The sequence below is a fragment of the Macrotis lagotis genome, chromosome X, assembly GCF_037893015.1.
Source record: "Macrotis lagotis isolate mMagLag1 chromosome X, bilby.v1.9.chrom.fasta, whole genome shotgun sequence".
NCBI lineage: Eukaryota > Metazoa > Chordata > Mammalia > Peramelemorphia > Peramelidae > Macrotis > Macrotis lagotis.
In genome coordinates this window covers 295,463,234-295,479,977 of record NC_133666.1, presented here as the reverse complement: position 1 = coordinate 295,479,977, position 16,744 = coordinate 295,463,234, and the positions used below count along the sequence as shown (strand labels likewise).

Below are 16,744 nucleotides of genomic sequence, written 5' to 3'. Positions count from 1 at the left end.
ACAGATTCCCTCTTACCATTTTAGACCTTAACCTCAATTTCACATTTTAAAGAATCAGTCATCTAGCCCATTAGAAAACATCCAGGATGTGGAGTTATAACTTATAACTAAGGGGTTTTTTTTGTAGTTTTAGGTGAAGGGTTGTTTATATCTTTTTGTTTTGCTAGTGAAGTTGGCCTTTGGTTAATGAGGAAGTTCTCTTTACTGTATCTAGTTAATGATTTCCCATCTACAGTAAAACTTTTTGGTGTCTGCCTCATGCATGAATAGAATACTTAGGTCAAAGCCAAAGGATTTTGGTTAAACATATGTACAAAGCTTCCATTATGAAACAAGGGCCATGCTTTAGGGAAGAATTTTTAAGCATCAGTTCCTCTGAACTCTTAAAATCTAAATGTGCAGTCTGAGAAGGGTTATATTGGTGTTGTGTTTATCTTTTTATTTAAGGCACGTAAATGTTCTGGGATTAAAAGTTGTTCTACTAGTTGCTTATAGTTTATTACACCTAAGAACAGTTTTAGGAGTTTCTAAGCTCCTTCTGTTGAAGCTATTAAACCTTATTGTATGTAGTCAGTTTGCAATTTATTCACTCTGAGCAGATAGTGCAATGGCATGTATAATTCAAAATGATAGAAAATCCAAAAATCCCATCTGTATTTATCTTTGGAATGTGATTTTTACATGAAAATTTGAGTGTAGGTGTGTTGGATTGATGTTCTGAGAATTTTATTTTTTTTTAAAGATAGAAACATGTTGTATGGACTTGACTCAAGAATCTTTTCCTAGACCCTATGCTCCTCCTCCTCTTATTCTGGAAATAGGCAGTATCATGCATTTCACATGCAAAGAACCCAGAGTCTGGATGATTAAGTGTGTTTTAGTTCACTAGCCATTTCTTGTTTCCTATTACAACTGAGGAGACTATATAGCTTATGAAATCAAGATTTAGATCTGGAAGTGAAGTTAAAAAATAATCTAGTTTAAAAAATGCTATCTGCCTGAACTGATGTTTTCTTTTCTTTTTGTTTTTTTTTCCTGCAAGGCAATAAAGAAACTTGCCCAAGGTCACACAGCTGGGCAATTATTAAGTGTCTTGGACTGGATTTGAACTCAGGTCCTCCTGGCTCCAGTGCCAGTGCTTTATCCCTTGCTCCACCTAGCTGCCCCTGAACTGATGTTTTTTTAATACTTTTAAGACTGAGGCATACTTTTCTCTCTCCCCTCCCCCACCCTCCCTTTTTTCTTTGCTTTTCTCCCTCTTTTCCTTTCTCTTTCTTTCTGAGTTTTCTTGAACAAGATGACTAATATGGAAGTGTTTTACACGATTGCATATGTATATTCTATATTTGATTGCTTACTGTCTCAGAAAGGGAAGATTATAGGTGAGAATTCAAGTTTTTTTAATGCTATTTTATTATTTTTTCAGTTACATGCAAATATAGTTTTCAGCATTCATCTTTTTGTAAGCTTTTGAGTTCCACATTTTTCTCCTTCCCTTAGTCCCTTTCCCCCTCCCCTTTGTATTCATTGAGTAATCTGATATGGGTCAGACATGTACAATCATGTTTAAAATATTCCTATATTAGATTGTGAAAGAAGAATTGGAACTAAAAGGGGGGGGCATGAGGAAAAAAAAAGAAAAAACATAAAACAAGCAAAAACAGTATGCTTTAGTCTGCTCAGACTGTATAGTTTTTTCTTGATCATCATGTAAAGTTGCTGTTACTATTGTAAAATATTCTCCTGGTTCTGCTCATTCACTCAGCATCAATTCATGCAAGTCTTTCCAGGCTTTTCTTAAATTTTTTTGCTCCTTATTTCCTATTGAACATTAGTACATTCATATTTTGTAATTTGTTCAGCCATTCCCCAATTAATGGGCATCCCCTCATTTTCCAATTCATTGCTATTACAGAAAAGAACTACTATAAATATTTTTAAACATAGGGGCTTCCCCCCCCTTTTTTAAAGATCTTTTTGGGTAACAGACCTGGTAGTGGTGTTGTTGGATCAAAGAGAGTATGCATAGTTTTATCGTCCTTTGGGTGTAGTTTCCAACTTAAAAAAATACTTTAGAAAACTTTAAAAACTTAAACCAAATGTTACAAATTATTTTTACATGTAATTGGGGGAAATAAAATTAATTTTTAAAATGCAAAAAATAAAAACATAATTTATTTTAGACATAAAGAAACTGAGACACCCTCCCCCAAGATAAAGTGGTTTCTCCAAAGTCTATAGATAAGCAATCACAATGTAGGGATTTGCAATAATTGCAAATTCACTTTATCAGATGTCAGCAAAAATAAAAAAGTAGAAGAAATTCTGTTTACATGTACTTTTATGAAAGCAAAAATTTCCACTGATGAGCCTAAATATAGATAGTGTATTCTCAGTAATTAAGAATTGACTTTGACTTAGCCTTTGATTGGATTTATTGAATGGTTAGAAAAGTATTTTCTAGGTTTCCATTTTTTAAACCAATGACTTTTTATATTAAGCACAGTTATCCCTTGATACACTGATTTTTTATCTTCCTTTGAAGTTTTATGTAAAGTGAAATTTAGTGAATTGAACCTAGTTTTCCCTAGTTTTCTGTTGTCTAATTCAAAATGTGTTCTTATGTGAAAATTTCTTTTGTTTCCCTAAAGTGACAGAGGAAAGAAATCCAAGCTTTCAATAGCCACATGAAAAATGCTCTTAAATTGCTTTTAACTACAGCAATTCAAATTAAAATAACTGTGAGGCTTTACCTCACATAATTAAGATTGACAAAGCTGGCAGAGAAAAGAAAAATGAGAAATGATGCATGAACTGTGAGAAATCAGGTATATTCACCATTGGTGAATTAGCCATTCTGGAAACCATGTCCTAAATGCTATTAAACTGAATATATCCAGTGATACTGTTACTAGATATATTCCCTAAAAAAAGATAAAAGAAAGAGGAATAGAACCCATGTGTTCAAAGAGATCAAAGAAAGAAAAAGAACCCATATTCAATATTATATATCTTTAATATCTTGAATTCACACAATGAATGACCAACCACAATTCCAAGGAACTCATGATGAAACATGTAATAAAATGTAATGGATTCAATGTAGAATTGGAGGGTTTGTGTATGTGTGTGTGTGTGTGTGTGTGTGTGTGTGTGTGTGTATGTGTGTGTGTCTGTGTGTGTCTGTGTGTGTGACTGTGTGTGCGCGAATAAACAGTAATGGCCAGTTGAAATTTAAAATGTATTTTGCTTTGCTAAACCTGAGTTTTACTTTTATGGCTTTCTTCTGGGGAGGTGAGGAGAAGGACAAGTAAAGAAAGAGTAGGATGGGAGATAGGGTAAATCTTTGAAAAAAATTTAAAAGAAAGATGAAAGAAGTTCCAAAACGGGCAGTACAGTAGTATGAGAGATGAGGCCAGGATAAATGCATACTTGGGAAGGTGTTCAGGGAGGAAAAATAAAGCTAGACCTACCTGGGTCCGAAAGTATGGGATAGATTTGCTGAAGGCATTGTATTTAATATGAGCAAATGTTTGAAATCTAATGAGCATATATCTAATGAGGGGATAATGAACTAGGTTGATATCAATGGAGGGAACAGTTCCTGTTGAGTAGTAGTTTGAAGATACAGTTGGATAGATAAGTTGTTACCTAATTGTGGAAAGCCTTGACTTTGTGTGGGAGCTTAGAAGGCGTCCTTTCCAGAAAATGAGAGTCTTTGCAGGCTTTAGACCTTGGGAATCAGTCTAACGGTGGTATAAAAGATGAATTACAAGAGGAACAGATAGCAGAGAGAATTAAAAGGTAATTGAAATCATCCAGATTGGGGGCTATGATGGTTGCTGTGGAAATAGGAGAAAAGGAACAACAGTGAGGAATGGTGTAAAGAAAGAAAGAATAGATAGGACTTAATAACAGAATGTATTAATAGTAAAATGTAATTGAAGTTTTGGTCCTGTGTGAACAGATTCCATGTGATCATAGACTTACAGCTAACTTAGAGGGAAGATACTTTAGAAGCCATTCATTTTAAGAACAGGAATCTGAAGCTTAGAGTGATTATTCAACCTGTTCACACTCACAAACCCAGTAAATAGTGTAATGATTTGAACTAGACATCAGGATTTGAGACCAATCTTCCAATTCAGAATTCAGAACTCTTCAAATTACATAGACAACTTTACATTTCTAACAAATAAGGAAAAGAGCTAATTTTGGGGGCAAATATGAGAATGAGACCCTTAAATGATGGAGATTAGATATTAGGGATGGAGTCATTTCTTCTTCCCTACCCTAGTCCAATCTTTTTTTTTCCTTTTCAAAAGATATTTTATTAAGGGATATTTTTTATAGCTGGATGGAAATGAAAATGGGATACTCTAACCCTCTGAATCTGTGTCCTGATGAGGACAGTAGTATGATAGTTTTCCCAAAAGTAGGTAGAGATATCATAGCTACCAGGATAGCTTCCCAGATTTTCCTCAAAAACAAGTTTCAACATTGTACTTACAAAACCTTGAATTCCAAATTCTTTCCCTTCCTCCCACCCCCTCCCCCTTCATTGAGAAAGCAAGCTGATATAAGTATATAGGTTAAAAATTTGTAGTCATAAAAAACATTACTGCAATATTCATGTTAAAAAAAATGTCATTTACCTTTTTTCTGCCTCATTTCCTCCTTGTATGATAATAATAGCACCTACATCCTAGGTATTGATTATAAAATGAGATATTTTTTAAGTGATTTGCAAACTTCTAAGTGCCATATAAATGTTAGCAATTATTATTGTGATTTTAATGATAAACTAGTTCTCATTAAAAGACCTGGTGAGAGAAGTCACATTCTAGTAGGCACTCAAAGTAACTTTTGAAAAAATGAGGATCTGAGGTGTGGACAGGTTTGAATTTGGGCCCTTTCTCTTGCTATTGTTATGTAATGAAGAGTTAAGCTCTCTTAGCAGTTTTCCAAGTCTTAGAGTACTATCTACAAAGAGTTAATCAAAGTCTTTAGGCTATTGCAGCAGTCATCAGTTTTCTAAGAGCAATTTGTACTTGGAGATTTATAGGAACTGATTAGAATTCTCAAGTTTTATCTTAGATAAGTCATGTCCATCTCTAGCAGTCCCTTCCCTTCTCTGATGTAAGCTGGTTGGACTTGATGGGTAGACCAGTAATATTTATTTTTAACCCACAGTCAATTCAATTATCTAGTGTAACTTCCCAGGTTTGTTTATTCTGTGTCTTTCCCAAAAATGAATTGTGGAGATTGAATGAGGACTCAAAACTTAAATTAAAATGGTTATTTCACTGAACTTTGGAGAAGAGGAGTTTTGTGCGTTTGAGTCTAATGAGTTTTATAGTGATGTCTTTAGCTTGTTTATTTTTTTAAAATATAATTGAATGGACATTTATTAAGCTACTTTGTCAAAGCAATTATACTGCTTTGTACCTGGTTTACAGACTTGGAGTCATTGGCTTCCTAAATTAGAATGGATTAAAAGTCCATCTTGTTTTACCTTGAAGATGAAAAAGGAACCTGCTCTCCCCCAATCATATTTGACAAATTATAATTTATCTTTTGCTTGAAAACCTCAACTGAGTGGAAATTTCACTACTTCCCAAGGCAGCCTGTTACTCTCTTTAACACTTTATCAGTATGCTTTCCTTATAGCCGGACAATATCAAACTTCCATAAAATTTCAATTTAATTGAATATGTGTTTCTCAAACACTTATGCAAGACTATGCATAAACATTTATTTAAGTGTGTTTGCAGTGTCTTGCCTTTTATATCTATTTATTTTATTTATATTCTGATTATTTCCAGATGAACATTCCCTATCCTTCACTGAATATCTGTAACTTAGAGAAGCAGATTAACCAAACCAACCAATTCAGTGGCTGTCTGATTGTATATATATATATATATATATAAACATCCTGCCCCTGAAAATCTTTCATCTTTGTTGAGAAGTAGGAGTCACACTTCATCTAATGAGTTTCTGTTTTGTTTTGATTTTTAGATACGCTATGGTTTTTATGGAAAATCTGTGGGTATATTAAGTAGCTTCTCAGTCAGAAATACGTGTTCAAATCTGCCTCTGACACAACCTCTCAGGGCCCTTGTCAACTCTCAAAGGCTGTAAGTTAAAGAGATGAGGACAACCCCCATTTTTGAAGGGAATTTTCTCATTCAAAGTTCCCTATACTGATGGGATTAGTCTGGTCCAGTCCAACAAGAAAAAAACATTATTATTATTATTATTATTATTATTATTATTATTATTATTATTATTATCAGCTAATGGATTATAGTAAATTGCTGTAAACCAAATGTAATGACTACCAACAGAAATAACCCATTTTTCAATTTGAAGTTTGGATCCACTTAACCCAGGTGGTTAAACCTAGTACTGATAAGACCAAAGGCATAGGGTTCCATAGGTTCCATCCCAGTATTGACTAATTATTAGCTTTGCTCTATCCCATAGTCACTGATAACCTTCATACTCAACCAGTTGAGTGCAGTGGCAACTCCCATTTATATAGCTTAAAGATTTACAAAATACTTTATATATTATTTCATTTGTTATCATAAATGTGTGCCCTTGATTATCAAGGAGATAGGGGAGTGATATTTCATAAACTCATTGTCCTAATCAAGAATGAACAAGTGCCAACCCATTGCTAGCTGCTGGTGAAAAGAAAACAAGTGACTATGGTAGGGTTAGTATTTATTTTACATTTCTTTAAGGCAACAAGGAGACCATCTTCAAACTTGATTGGTCCAGAGAAAGAGAGGGATAAAAATCCTAGCTTTTATGAAATCTAAGTCCTGGAGGTTGAGCTGAATTTTTACAGTCTTGTAAGGGAGTTTTTCTGATGTAGTAGTGACTATTTCTTTTTTGTAATGGGGTTAAGTGACTTACTGGGTAATTATTACTTGCTGGGTGACACAGCTGGGTAATTATTATGTTTCTGAGACTGGATTTGAACTCAAGTCCTCCTGACTCCAGGACCAGTTTTCTATCCCTTATGCCACCTAACTGCCCTCTGAAGTAACTGTTTCCATGTTCTGGTGAATTTTGTAAATTCTAGGAATTATATTCTTTTAAACTTTATTCTAAATAATTTTGTTTTTATTGTATTTTATGGTCTGCAAGTATTATATTACATTCCAGTCTTGAACTTGATGGGGCCAAGAGTAAGTAGTGGGTGTTTAGCATCCCTGACACACCCTTTCCTGATTCAGCAAGAACTTAAATTGTCAAGACTTTTGACCTGTAAAATCATTGTGGCCTTTTTTCTTTCGAAGGTTGAATACTATTAAAATGGAAATTTCTTTTTTGGACAATACTATTAAAAATTTTTTTTAAACCCAATAAATGTTGAAAACCAGGATCTTTCTTGTCTAGCTTTTCTTAGAGTAGGCTGGAGTCACTTAGGTGCAATAAGGAAAGATATGTTTTATGAGCTTTCTTCCATCTGATGGACATACTTTAGTTATGGGCTAACCCTAAGGTGAAAACATGGATTTGATAACTCCTCCTTCCAGTCAGAAAATTCTGTGATTTATTTTAGAAACACTCAGTTTTCTTCTTTGCTGCTGTCTCTGCTCTGTTTACCTCCTATATGGCAGACATGTTGAAGCCTTGTTGAAGAGGCCATTTCCTGTTGTTCCTCATAGGTAGGCACTGTCCAAAGCTGAATCTGTGTCTTGTTTCTTTTCAAACTTCCTAACTGATGTCCGCATATCTTTGGTTTAACAAACCAACTTTGCCCCATGCATATAAGGAATATGAGCAAATAAAATTCTTTAATCAAATAATTTGGAAAAATAATATATCTAGATAAATAGCTGTGATAAAAGAAGTGATATATAGAAGCATATAGAATAATTTTACACACCTTTTTGTGCCTAACAGTAGCCATTTCTGGGGGGAAGGAGAAAAAGAAAAAAATTACATGATTACTTTGTTGAATATTTGGAGGGAATAGCAAGTTGTACGTGGTAGATTTAAAGTTTCATGTGCAATATTTTTAAATTGTACTATCTTGTGGAAATGCTTGTTTTGTTCCATAAATTGAAAATAAAATAAATTTCATAAAAAGTTGTGATTCTGTTATGTATAAATTTAAACAGCTGTAACCTTTATAGACATAACTTGATCAACTACTGTACATGAATTTAAACAACTGTAAACTAATCCTTATATACAGACACAGCTTAATTAACTCTGAAAAATCTATTGCACTTTATATTTCAATGGAAATTAAATATTAGGGGTTAAGATGTCACAATATCTTCTATAATTTGGACAAACTAGAATGGAATTTTTCTTCTATAAAAATGCATCCAATATTTTAAAAAATTTCATGCATTTTGTACATATCTTGACAAAGAATTTAAGAGTCATTAGGGACCTCAGAAACATTTCCAGTTCATACTTGAAAAGTATCTCCACTATAATATCTAAAGGAGGAAGAACCCAACACTTTATTTCCTTGATCTTATCTCCTCATATCCAGTCTGTTTCAGGTCTTGTTGATTTTATCTTTGTAGCATCTTCTAAATATTCTCTTCCTTCCTTTGACACTAGCAGGCTGTATTACTTCACATCTGGACTATTGCAGTAGATTTTCCAGTTTGATTCCCTTTCTCAAGTCTCTCCTATTGTTTTTTTGAGAGCAATGGGATTAAGTGACTTGCCCAAAGTCACACAGCTAGTAAGGATCAAGTATCTGAGACCAGATTTGAACTCAGGTTCTTCCAACTCCAGGGCTGGTACACATTTCACTGTACCACCTAAGTTGCCTGATTATTTTTCACATATTTCAGTCATGTCTGTTTCTTCAAGAGCCCATTTGGAACTTTTGTAGCACAGACACTGGTGTCTTTTCCCTCCCCAGATCATTTGACAGATGACGAACCTGAGATCCACAGGGTTAAGTGACTTCCATAGGGTCACATAGCTAGTAAGTGTCTGAAGCCAGATTTGAACTTAGAAAGAAGAGTCTTCTTGATTCCAGGTCCAACATTTTATCCACTGTGTCCATAATGTCTAATCCCCCCTTCTCCTATATATTTGAAGGTAGTTATCACGTTGCCTCTAAGGTTTCTTGTCATGTTAAATATTCCCAGTTCTTTTATCTCTTCCTCATGTGACCCACACTAATGGTCTTTAAAACCTTTCAGATTTATATCCTTTAAATACTCTCTAGTTAATCAGTTCTCTTCTTAAATTATGATACATGAAATTGAGCACAATTTTTTTAGATTTTTTTTCTGCCAAGGGCAAAATACAGTGGCAAGATTGCCAATAGATCCCTTTTCCTAGACATTTTTCCTTTTTTCAATGAACCTGCCGTCTACTTAACCCTCAAAATAAAGCCTTTCTCCTTTAGTTAGAACTGTTGCCTAGGAGCTGCTAGGTGGCACAGTGAATAGAGCACCAGCCCTGGAGTCAAGAGTACCTGAGTTCAAATCCAGCCTCAGACACAATAATTACCTAGCTGTGTCAAGCCACTTAACCCCATTTGCCTTGCAAAAACCTAAAAAAAAAAAAAAAAGAATTGTTGCCTGAGCAAGTCTCCACATCTTATATGTTTTGAAGTTGAATATTTTTATGCAAGAACAAGACTTTACATTTATCTCTTTGAGTTCCTTAACTGCTATTACCCTCCCTACCACACTAACTTGTAGTTTGGAGGTATTTGCTTGGAGTTCATCAAGTACAGGAGTACTTATACTGTATATACAGAAACACATGCTTTCTTCTTCATTAGAATGTAAGCTCCTTGTTAGTAGAAATTCTTTCAAAGGCAAATGGGTTTGAGTGGCTTGACACAGCTAGGTAATTATTAAGTGTCTGAGGTCGGATTTGAACTCAGGTCCTCCTGACTCCAGGGCCAGTTCTGTCCACTGGGCCACCTAGCCACCCCTATAAAAGCTTTTTAATTGATTTATTGATCTTATTAGATTCAGTCCAATTTTCAGAGTTTTCTTGGATTCTGATTATTATTCAGTATGTTAGCTATTCTTCCTAGTTTTGTCATCTGTAAATTTTCTGAGTTTTTACTTTTTTATTTATGCTTTCATTTGAGTCATTAATAAATAAATAAATAATCATAGGGTCAAACATAGATTCCTGAGGTTCTCCACTAGAGTCTTCCTGCAATGTTAACATTACACCACTGATCATGATTAGTAGTTACTCATTGAGTCTAGATATTCAATCAGTCAGCCTGCATTCAATTCTAATGCTCTCTAATCCATATTGCTCCATCCTCTCTACAAGAAATATCTGATTCAAATCCAGCTTCAGACACTTAATAATTGCCTGGCTGTGTGACCTTGGACAAGTCACTTAACCCCATTGCCTTAAAAAAATTTTTAAAAAAGAAGTATCTGAGATGATTCATCAGAAGTGTAGTTAAAGTATTTATAGGCAAACCATTACTTTTACCTACTAGTGAAAAAAAAATCCTTTTCAAAAAGGAAATATAATTATTCTAAATTGAACTGTTGTTCATTAAACCATTGTTGGTGCCTTATAATCAATACTTCTCTCTACCTATGGGACTTTAACCATTCATTCTAGAATTTTCCCAGGAATTGAAGTAAAACTCACTGTCCTCTAGTGGACTGTTTCCTTTCATTTACTTTTAAATTTTTTTTTGGTTGGTTTTTTTTTTTTTTGCAAGGCAATGGGGCTAAGTGATTGGCCCATGGTCACACAGCTAAGCAATTCTTGAGTGTCTGAGGTCAGATTTGAATTCAGGTCCTCCTGACTCCAGGGCCAGTGCCCTATCCACTGTGTCACCTAGTTGCCCCTGTTTCCTTTCATTTAAAAAATGTTTGAAACATTTTCCTATTTCCAGTATTTTGGTACCTCCCTTTTTAAATTTTTCAGATATCATTGACAAGGACACACTTGTCATCTGCCAAGACTTTTAAGCACATGTTGATGCATTTAATTTGAACCAGGTGACTTTAATTCATCAAGGGTGACTAAGTGCTCTCTTTCTATCTTTTTACTTATCTTGGGGTATTAACTCAATGTTAGTCATTGTTCTGTCATTTCTAGTGCAAAGGTCTATCTCCTAGGTAGAGAAAATAAGCAAAAGAAGCCAGCTCTGTTTTCTCTCTAGTGTCTGTTATCATCATCACAAACATTCCAAGCAAAGTTTTTATCCCTTCATGGATCTTCCTTTTTCCTCCCTCCTTTGGTTTGACAATAGCCTCACCTCATTCTGAGTTTTACTATTGTTTACTATTTACTATTATTCATAGAATTGTGTCACAAGTCAATAAATACATGACTTGTGACACAATTCTATGAATATTTATTTTGTTACCTAGTTTTGCTTCCACCCTCTGCATATATCTTTAAAAATTTTTTTAGTTGGTTAGTTTCCTGTACACATCCATGGGAGGGAAGGGAGAAGGAAAAGATTGAACAGATCTCTGAATAATAGAAGCCCTCCATTATTTTTACATCATGCCTCTTTTCAGGCATGATCTATTCCCCAGATACTCATCTATTACCTTTCTTTCCAGATTACTGTAATAACAATCCAGTGGAAAAAATTATTTGCATATCTCTAGCCATTGACTTTCTGTCAGTGTTCTCCTTCTCCTTTCTGGTTCCTGGATTTCCTCTTATGACATGATAATTATTAGATCTCCACTTAATTAATTCTACAATTCCTAAAAACAGGAAAGAGCAATACACCCATAACTGATGAGGAGCACTATATATTAAGAAGATATAACAATGTGAGGAAATCGAGGAAGCAGAACATTGACAGAAGACCAATGGCTAGAGATATGGAAATAATTTTTTCACTGAAATATTACTACAGTATTCCGGAAAGAAAGGTAAAACATGAATGTCTGGGAAAGAGATCATGCCTGGAACAGAGGCATGATGTAATAATAATCCAGACATCTATTCAGTCTTATCCCTCTCCAGTTTCTTCTGAATAAGGTATAATACTCTTCCAGAGTTTTGATCCAGTTACAGATTTCATTCCACCAAGTCTATTTAATTGACTTGCTAATTGTTCCCTGCAACATGTTTTTTTAACTGAGACCTCATTAAGAGGTTATGCTTAGTTTAAAAAGAAACAAAAATAAAAAATCTTTTCAAAAGCCAAATAGAGTGTATTAGGTTCTTTTGTGAAGTTTTGTATTGTTAGTAATCCTACAATTGATATTGTAAGTTATTAAATGTTTAGATAATGTTTGAGGTGTTCATCGTAGATTTGTAGCTGGAAGGGACCTTTAAAAGTCATTACCTCCAACTTCCTCATTTTACAGATTTAGAAACTCAAACCCAGAACAATTGAACGTACCTTCTTCCAAGGTCTTATAAGGAATAAGCAGGATGACTAGTTTTGCATCCTGGTCTTCTGACTATAAAACTATCTCTCCTCTATTTTGGTAGTGAATAATGATAGTAATGAAAGCAAGTAACCCTTTTATGCCTACAAATCTGTCTGTGTTAAATGGTATGCAGGGCAGTTACACTTCACAAAATAATCTTACATAATACCAGGGAGAAAGGCATCTGTGAAAGAGTGGTCAGTAAATATTTCTTGTAGAATTTGCTTTAAAACCTAAAATAGGCAAATATTTTTTTGTTTATTATTTCTTATTTAATTTCCTTTTATAGAAAGAATGGCTTGCCTTGGTGGTCATATTTGTAGATAACAACAATAGATGATTCAGAAATGAACTATCTTGCTTTTGTTATTTTCCATCTAACTGATCAGGTCATTCCTATGAGCATATTTAGTGCTCTTTCCTCTTTTTTTAGGAATTGTAGAGTTAATTTATTGCAGAATCCAATAATTATCATTTTCTTTTCTATATCAGTCTCCTGTGTGTCTGTGGCTTATGCAAGGCTGGACTAGATATAAACTCATAAATATGGCAACTCTGTTTGATTTGCCCTCATATTTGATTGTAATTTATCATTTGAATGGAGATCATCTGGGCCAGAACACATAGATATAAATCATGTTTGTCTTTCTAGTAGGTATGCAAGTGTCAACCATAAGATTCCCAGTAGTGATGTAAATCTTTCTACAAAAACTGAAAACTGACCCTTGGTATACTTGGCTGAAAGCAATTTCTCTCTAATAAAATCACTATTTACTGCTTACTGGAATTAACACATTTGTAAAATTTTCTTCAATTGATATTGCAGGACTATTTTGCTGAGATACTCTTCTGCCATTGAGATGACAAGTATATGTTGCACACATACACTTTTTTTTAAAGCATGCTTTATCAGTGAAAAGTCAAAAGCAGGACTGAGGTTGGGGCAGAACTGAAACAGATTTTTAGGAGGGAATCCCTTGGAATACAGAAAATTTATAAGGGCTTTTTAAATTTTCACCTCTTGGGTATGCTGTGATGTTAAAGTCCTTGTAGTTAGCCAGGAAGTTAAACTCTTTCTCCCCCAAGTGGATAAAAGTGAGTAGTTCTTTTATAGAACTAAAGGAAACAACTATATTTGTTAGAGAATTTAGCAATTAGAAAGTGTTTGTACTGTATCAGTGGTTCTTGTAAGTAAGGAAGACCACTTGTGTTTGATTAGTTCTTATTAATCATTTTGGTATGCTTTGAAGAGCAGGTTCCTACTTTTAAATTTAAAGATAAGTCAAGTGTTGAAAGAAAAATAATGGTTTGGTGAATAGAGTCAACCAAGAAAGTTGAACAAGCCTCTATTTGTCCCTAACTATGGAAAGGTAGCTTGTATAGTTTTAGTTTCTCATAGACCTGCTGTTAATTATGGTCAATTTACTCAAAAAAAAGGAATATTGGAAGAATTTTAATATCATAACTTCAGTCTTGCAATCAGGACTTCATCATGGCCTTACTCCAGACATCCTCTAATTTAATGGAATAAAGCAAGCATTTCCATAACTGTTATAAGAAAAAAGATGATTGCACATTAAACTGCAAATCTTTTATTCACCATTTATTATTCCTTTTTTCCTTTTTCTCCACTCTTAAGAGATGGCTACCATAAGACACAATTATATACATACATGCATACATTCATATATATATATATGTAAATAAATAAATAAAATTATTTTATAAAAGTTTCTGTTTATCAGTTCTTTCTCTGGAAGTATATTGTATCTGTCTTCATAAGTCCGTTATGGTAATTTGGATATTTGTTAAAGTCAAATTATCTTATTTGCTCAAAGTCATTCTTAGAACAATATTGCTATTACAGTATACAATATTCTCTTGGTTCTGCTCATTTTGCTTTTTTATTATTGTATTTCACGTTACTTTCTTTGACTATCTAGTATACTGGTTGTTATCTTCCTCTATTAAATTTAAAGCTACTTGAGGCTAGAGGTTGCTTTGATTTTTGCTGTTTTTAACCCTGGTTCTTTGCATAATACTTGGTAGATATTAGACCTTTAATTATTGTTTATTGACTTCCTGGCTGTAAAGAAACTATCTTTGATGCTACTGCAAAATGCTTTGGAATGATGGTGTGATAAAAATATAAAACATGACCTAGATGTTCTTAAGAAGTTTCTATCCATATTAGGGAGATAGAAGAATATTTGGCAATATATTAGGAAAAAATTGTCCTGAATGACTTGAGTTAAGCTATCCACTTTGTTACTAACTCTTTGACCTCAGGGAAATCACTTCAATTACCCAGGTACTCACTTTCTTCTTGTAGAAAGAAGAGGATGTGGCTGGGTGATAGCCCAAAACCTCAGATTCTATTACTTGCTAGCTATGTGATATTGGGCATATCATTACATTTTTTTCCAATTGTAAAATGATATCTTGGATCTCAATGATCTCAAAGCTCTCTTTCTTCTCTAAACTTATGGTTCTTTGATTATTCCAACTCTAACTAAATTCAACTAAATAATTTTAGGAAAAATTAAGGGCTAAACTATATTGAGCTGCCATAAGTTTAGTTGAAGTTGAGGAAAAGACAAGATGAGCTGGTTTCATGGGTGATGAGACTTTAGTTAGGCTATGAATATTAATTATGGTTAGAAGTAGAAAAAATCGAACCTGAACAAAAGCATTTATGTAGAGGAAAAGAAAATTAGATACTGGAATTTATCAAAGAAGGTAACTTTGTTTAGAAGCAACTATGAGTAATATTTATTTTCATTATCCTAGCAATTATGTGCAGAGAATTTTCATGAACAATTCCTTGAAAAATACTGGGTGGATAATACTTCCATCTGCATTATGTATTTGAAGACTAAAGGAAGGCAGCACAGAAGCATTGTGTTTTGACCTACAAAAAGTTTCTAGATGGCTTACTTTGCTGTTTATCTCCCTGAGTCACTTTCTTATATGACTTCAGAGCAACAGAGGGGATCTTTTAATGCTAAGTGTCTTAAAGCATATCCTGAGGTTCCTTTCTTAACCACTCCTATTTTTCTCTCTCCACCATTTATTTGCCTGGCTCTTTACCATCTTCCTTGCTTGTTCATTGAGTAGTGGACTTAGTGCTATAACAGAAATTTAGAAAACTTGAGATGTAATTTTGCCTCAAATATAAAAGAGTTGCTATAAATATTTTTGTACATACGGGTTCTTTTTTTTTCTTTCTTTTATCTAGGTCTAGTCATGATATTTCTAGGCCAAAAATAAGTATAGTTATTAACTTTAAAGTCATAATTCACATATTTTTCCATAATGGTTTTATCAATATATAATTCTAGTAACAGTGAATTCATATATTTCTTGCAATCTCACCAATGTTTTTTCTTTTCCTTATTTTGTCAGTTTTATTAATCGGATGGGTTTGAACTGCTTTAATTTTTCTGTAAGGCTTAGATTTTTTCTCTCTTGAGAATTGCCTTTTCCTTTCCATGATTCATGGTCTCAAGGATAATAGGAGACCACTGATCTTGAACATACTGATCTTCATGTTGAACAATAGCACAGGATCACTAAACACAGTGCCCAAATTTCCCAACTCTTCCCATTTCAATCTTCTTCCTTTTATTCATTTTGATTGTCTCTCTCTGGGGCACATTTGAAATTAGATGTCTCAATGTGTTAATTCAGAGGACTATCTATTCAAGTCCATTCCCTAAATTACAACTATTGGCTTTTTTAAAGTAATGATGGATTTGACTCTAATGAGAAGACCTTTTAAATTTGAAGCAGTTAGCACAATATGCTCCTGTATAGAATGATCTTTTTTGACTTTCCACTGAATATTATTCATGATACTGGTGATTATCTTTGACAAAACTATTTCTTGTTTCATGCTGATGCTCAGGATACTTTTGCCATGTTCTCTTGTTGGTTTTATCACATCTCATTCTCTCAGTTACTCATCCATCTACTTAGTCATTTTTTAGTTCCCTGGTCATATATAACATGGATAAGTAGTTCATCTATTAACTTTAAGTTTTTTAAAAAGATATTTTGTTCCTTTATCACTTTCATTTCCAGATATATGCTTCTTGCCTCCCAATAGAGAATCCTTGAAACAAAGAGTGAAAAGAGAAAAACAATAACCTAACAAAACTAATCAATACATCAGCCAAGTCTGATTTTCCACACCCAGTTTTTCACCTCTGCAAAGAAGGTTCATTTTATCTTCCTTTTTGGGAGAGTCAAACATTTTCATTGAATTTCCCTTTTTTTTTATTTACATTTCCTTTTGTATAGTATTTCTTAGTTCCATCAGTTATTTATTAAGCACCTGTCATGTGCACTGATACTAA

The 16,744-nt window shown here is 33.7% G+C and overlaps 1 protein-coding gene across 1 annotated transcript in view; it reads left to right on the top strand.

The window, feature by feature from the left end:
• The window catches only part of NEDD4L (NEDD4 like E3 ubiquitin protein ligase), a 448,524-nt gene that overhangs the window by 78,543 nt on the left and 353,237 nt on the right, over positions 1-16,744 (top strand). The gene's annotated exons all lie outside the window — the stretch shown is intronic.